The following is a 5,451-nucleotide window of genomic DNA, read 5'->3' as shown; positions in this document are numbered from 1 at the left end:
GCACAGGGCTACAGTCGCCACTGTAGAGTCCTCCAACGGACAGTTCGAGCCCGCTGCCTAAGGATGTCATTTCTTTTTGTAAAGATAGATTTATTCATACATATAGACCTGGGGTACAGGCCAGAGGTGGTGAGAGGATTCACCAGAGACAGAGTGGGGAGCAGAACAGGCACATTGACAAAGTCCACTGCTGAGGGGAGCAGCGGGCGGGTCAGGAGAGGTCTGCCGCGCCAATGGGTCAGCTCCCTGGCCAGGGATAGAGCTCACACTGAAGCGGCTGTTGCTAGCTAGCTTCATACTGCTGCGCTTCATACCCGTTGTGCCACCTGGGAGGGCCCAGGATCTCATTTCTGGCTCAGTCCTTCGTGACTGAGCCTGGGCCGGCTCGTGCCTGCTATTTTCAGAACAACCCTGGTGGTTCTGGGTACAGCTTGCTGGCCATCACCTGGGACCTATTTTTGTCCTTCGGGTAAAGAGGAAGTCTCACCTTGTGCAGTAACCACTTAGGGGAAGGGTGGAACACGTGCCCCCTGATCCCAGATGACCTCTCTTCCCTGCTGGGAAATGACCCCAGCAGGGAAGGTGGGGAGGCCTGGTTCAGTTACGGTCCCTTTCTCTCCCAGTCTAGCTACTTCCCAGCACCTGGCTTTTCTACACATCTCTTCTTGGAAGGCTACAGCCTTCCCAATAGTTACTGTGACCAGGGAGCTGAGAGCATCTTCATGAACCACTGCCAAATTTTATATACCTAATTAGCCAGAAAATGCTTCCTCAGATCTAGCTGTGGAAACAAGCCCATTTCCTTAGGTTCCAGCCAGGGGTTATAGCCTCCAGGTGCAAGAACCATGTAGGAATCCAGCGTTTAGAACTTGACTTTTGGAATCTGGGGTCCAGGAATCCTATGGGGCATGGTTGAGGGCATGTGGAGAGATGGCAGAAACTGTGGACATACCAGATACTCTGAAAGTTCAAGTACAATCTCAGAGGTCATGGACCCCAAAGGTATTTGTTAGAGGAGAGACCCTGGGGTTGAAACCCGGAAATGCAAAGAAGGGCGCCTCAGCAAAGTTGAGGGGCTCTTTCTGCTGAAGCCAGGTGTATATGTGTGTGCTTGTGGGTGTGGGGCACACTGTGAGCTGAATTTAGCAACAGCACATAAATGCATAGAAAAAAGACTGGAAGGAAACCTGATTCAAATGTATTTTTAGGACAGTAATAACAAAACCAAAAATGACTGCAGCTGTAATGACAGTAACAATAGAAGCTGTTTCCCTGTGTTCTGTGGCCCCATTACATGCAGCCGTGTACTGAGTAAGGGCTTTGCTTGCAGTCCCAGTTAATCCTCCCAGTGCTCTCATCTCTGGGCTGCAGGGCCGGTGTGCTGAGCTCTGTCTGGGAGGGTGGTTTCTGCCAGGTCTGCAGTTTCCCTGGAGGGAGACGGAGGAGCCCTCAGGCCCAGTACTCAGGGGATGCTGTGTTCTCCCTGCCAGCAGCCCTGAGTGTGAGAGGTCACGGCTGGCCCCCTCAGGGATGCCTTTGGGGAGCCAGCCAGACCCACTGAGCTGACTCCAGCCCCCACTTGGCCTACTCTTTCAGGCGCTGAGCCTCGAAATAGCGACTGCTCGAGAGCTGACAATCAAAGGGCAGCTAAAAAAAGTCCTCACAGTCTGGGCTCTGTCGCACACGGCTCGTAGGACCTATTTTTGGGGAGAGGGTGCCGACGTGCCAGTGGAAAATCCATGGGGTGGGAGTCTCCAACGTGGGGGAACCATGTACCTTCCTCCCTGCATCCTGGGCCCCCCACCCCTGAGTGTGCACGTATACATACACACACACACACACACACACACACACACGCAGCCTTTAGCTGCCTTCCTGACTGTGGGAACTTGTCATTCTGACAACAGCCCAAGAAAGGGGTGAGCCAACTGTAGTTCAGAGAGGGCAAGCAACTTGCCCAAGGTCACACAGCTAGGCAGTGGGCAGGACAGTGGCCAGCATGGGCTCCTGTGGCTCACAGTACAAGGTTCTCCCTAGAGGCAGTCCTGGCCGATGGCCTCACTGGGGAAACCAACACATTACCTTTAGGAATGTGACATACTCAGAGGAGCATTCTGGGTCCAGACTGGGTAGGATGCTGAGGATGACTTGAGGACCATGTGGGAAGAAATCCCACTGGAAACCCCCAGTTCAGTTCTGATGGGACCTTGGCTGGCTGTAGGAGAGGAGTGGGCAGGGGGCCTTGCACGGAATCAGCCCAATCCTCCACCTTGTCTCTGTGACCACCTCACTAGCCCCCACCTGGGGCTCCCAGAGCCTGGCAGCCTCTGCCAAGTTTCCAGGGAATGTGTCAGATAAGGGGCTGTGCTCATGACTCCCTCCTACCTAGCCACTATCTCTGACCTTACCACCACCGCCCAGGAGGAAGAATAGCGACAGCCCCAGTGAGTGGGCACACACGGGACAATACAGGCAGGCAGCGCTGGCCCTCAGACGAGGACAAGTCTCCAGGTCCCTCTCCCCATCAGTCCCAGCATCCCGCCCCATCCCCACCCTGGCTAGAAGCCCCACACCTCATGGCAAAGTGCCAAGTCTCAGCTCTGCCCCTGCTGCCTCAGCAGAGGGGATCCGGAGAGGAGCACATAGGCCAGAGCCTATGGTCTGAGAAGCTGTGTGACGGAGAGCTCAGTGCTGTCCCTCTCTGGGCTTGTGCACAGGCGAGGGGACACCCCCAAAGCATGGGAGACAGGCAGCCAGGCTACCCCTGGAGCCAACACCCCTTGCTGCTTTGCCCACTGCAGCCTAATGCAGCTCTCGAATGCCCCTGTGGACTCTGACCTTGTCATCCTTGTCAGTGGGATGTGGCGTGGGTGAGGGTATGGGCGTCCCTGGGAGATGACAACAGGACATGTTGTGGCTGAGTCCGCAAGTGAGTCTCTCTGTGACACTCTTGTGGGTTTGCTTCACTGTGTCGCTCGAGTGTGTGAGGGTGGCGCATCACCCTGAGGGAAGAGGCGTTGTCATGGAAGCCACAGTGAGCGTCACCGCCACACCGGAAGGGGGGGACATCTAGGGAGCCTTGTGTCTAAGTTCTGAGTCACCATGACACCTGAGGGTGGCCAAGGGTGCCAAGGCCCTATCCCCACGTCAGAGCCCCCTCAGATCTCCAAGCCTGACTCACACAGAGCACCTCAGACCAGCCCTGGGCCCATCCCCTTGCTTTCCTCATCTCCATCATTTTCTGGGGTGATGTCTCCTTGACATTCTCACCTCCTTCCTTTCCCTCCTGTGACGTCCCCAATAGAGTGGGGGATGAGGCATGGGATGCTGGAGAGAGAGGAAGGGAAGAGCAGCTGTGAGCTCCCGGCACCACACAGGTGACAAAGGCACCACACAGATCAGACGCTGACATTTGTTCACATACCACAACCACACACGTACACACACACATGCCACTGGTGGAATGACAGCTCTGCCAAGGGCCCCCAAAGGCCCTGTGGGGTCCCCGAGATCCTCCTCCCTGTGTTAGTCCTGTCAGGCAAGCCCCCCCAACTCCTGTAAGCCTTTGGGGGCTCCCCCGCCCTGAGCTCCTTCAGCAGGACATTTGGAGAGAGAGACGGGGAGGCCCAAGCTAGAGTACTGGACTGGGGACTGGGTGTAGCTGGGTGTGGGTGGGGGTCTCTGAGGTCCGGAGACTGTTTTATTCTTTGTAAGGGAGGGACCAGGCTGACCTCAGGGCCTCTCGCTTCAAACGGGCCTTAATCGCTGGGGCTGGAAAAAGTTTAAAAATATCCTCATGTTTACATTCCTCCCAAGCCCGCCTCCTGATCCTCAGTGCTGGATCCCTTTGATCTGGCCCCATGCCTCTGGAAGGGTCCTGGGAGAGGGGGAGCGTGAGCCCCCTACTGAGGCAGGCCCTGAGTCTCCCACCAGCTCCAGACCAGCAGGAATCCCGTGAGACCCCTCGACATCACAGAACTGGAGCGAGCCTTGGAGCTGGCTTGGAGCCAGGACTAGAGATGGGTGTCTGATCTGGGGTCACCCAGCGAGGCCATGGGGGTGCTGGGTGGGAGCCCCTCCCCACACTCCTTCCCCAAGCCTGGGCCTCACAGGAGCCCTAAGGAGTAGCTGAGTGTGGCCACCCACCGGTCCGCTGTGCTGAGTAGTCTTCTCCGCGCTTGGAGGACTAGGTTAGGGTAAAGTCATACTCATTGAGCTTCTGCTGTGTCCCTCGCCCTGCGCTGGGAATTATCTCACCTAGTTCAGCAACTCCACTTATTTTAGCTTATTTTTCCCACAACTGATCACAACTCCATTTTAGTGAGGCCGCTTTATCCGTAAGTAGAGAGGCTCTGAGAGGTGAAGTGATTGTGCGGTGACACACAGCAAGGATGAGACTGCTCATGGACCACACTGAGCCAGCCCCCAGCCCTCCCTGGGAGGATCTAGCCCCCTGCAGAGTCAGGGCAGCCCCCCCACCCCCACGAATCTTCTCAAACGCTGTCCACCACACTGCCAAGCCCAGAGACCAGGGTCAGCCTCCTATTTCTCTCCCCCCAGGGCCCAGGGCCCCTCTGACCCTCCCTTTCCTTTATGGAAAGGGGCTAAGGAGCACGAACAGCTTTATAGCCACCGATGCTCAAGGAAACAGCCTGTGTTCCTGGGGCTTGTGACTTTGTTGTCAGTCTCAGCAATGACACAGTCAGAGTGGTCTGGGCCTGAGGACCCGAGGAAGTGGATCTATCAAATACACTGCTGAGGAAGAGCCTCGAACTGGTGGCTGTACCCACCCTTTCCTCTGTTACCCTGGTGTCCTGTACCCACCCTTTCCTCTGTGAGCGGCCCCCTGCCAGCTCACCAACCCATCAACCCTGCCATCCCTCTCCCACCAATTTGCCCCTATCGTCCTCTCAGCCAGCCAGCCAGCCACCTCCCCATCCTTCTGCCCTGCCACCCACCCATCTATGCTGCCCAGAACAAGGACCCAGACAGCAGAGAGACCTGGGCTCCAGAACCGGGCTGCTCACGGGCTGCTCACTGGCTGCTCACTGGCTGGATGAATGTGGGGAACTCCTTCCCCCTCTTTGCAATTCACTTCCCCTCTTTACCAGAAGGAGCCTGCCTGGGTGATGGCTAAAGCCCTCCTGGAGGATCTCTCGAGCAGAAACCAGCTGAAGGCTGTGGACATTTCTGGAGCGGGAGACAGTTCCACCTGATCCCAAGACCCTCGGCTGTAGCCCTTGGCCTCCCTGACCTTTAAGATCCTTCACTGTAAAATTCTATTCTTGCAAGTTGACGGGAAGGTTAGGTGAGGTGCCGCCTGCTTCAGTGAGCTTTATAGCTCTTTGACCCTGAAGACTTCTGAGTGGGTGCAGACTGAGCAGAGGTTGCTGGGAAAGTGGCAGGAAGCTTGGACTGTGGTAGTTGAGGTGGGGGAGGGGGAGGGGTAAG

Source organism: Condylura cristata, unplaced genomic scaffold, assembly GCF_000260355.1.
Source record: "Condylura cristata isolate star-nosed mole 26May11 unplaced genomic scaffold, ConCri1.0 scaffold00028, whole genome shotgun sequence".
NCBI lineage: Eukaryota > Metazoa > Chordata > Mammalia > Eulipotyphla > Talpidae > Condylura > Condylura cristata.
The sequence above is the reverse complement of the archived record's forward strand: the minus strand, read 5'-3'. Positions refer to the sequence as shown.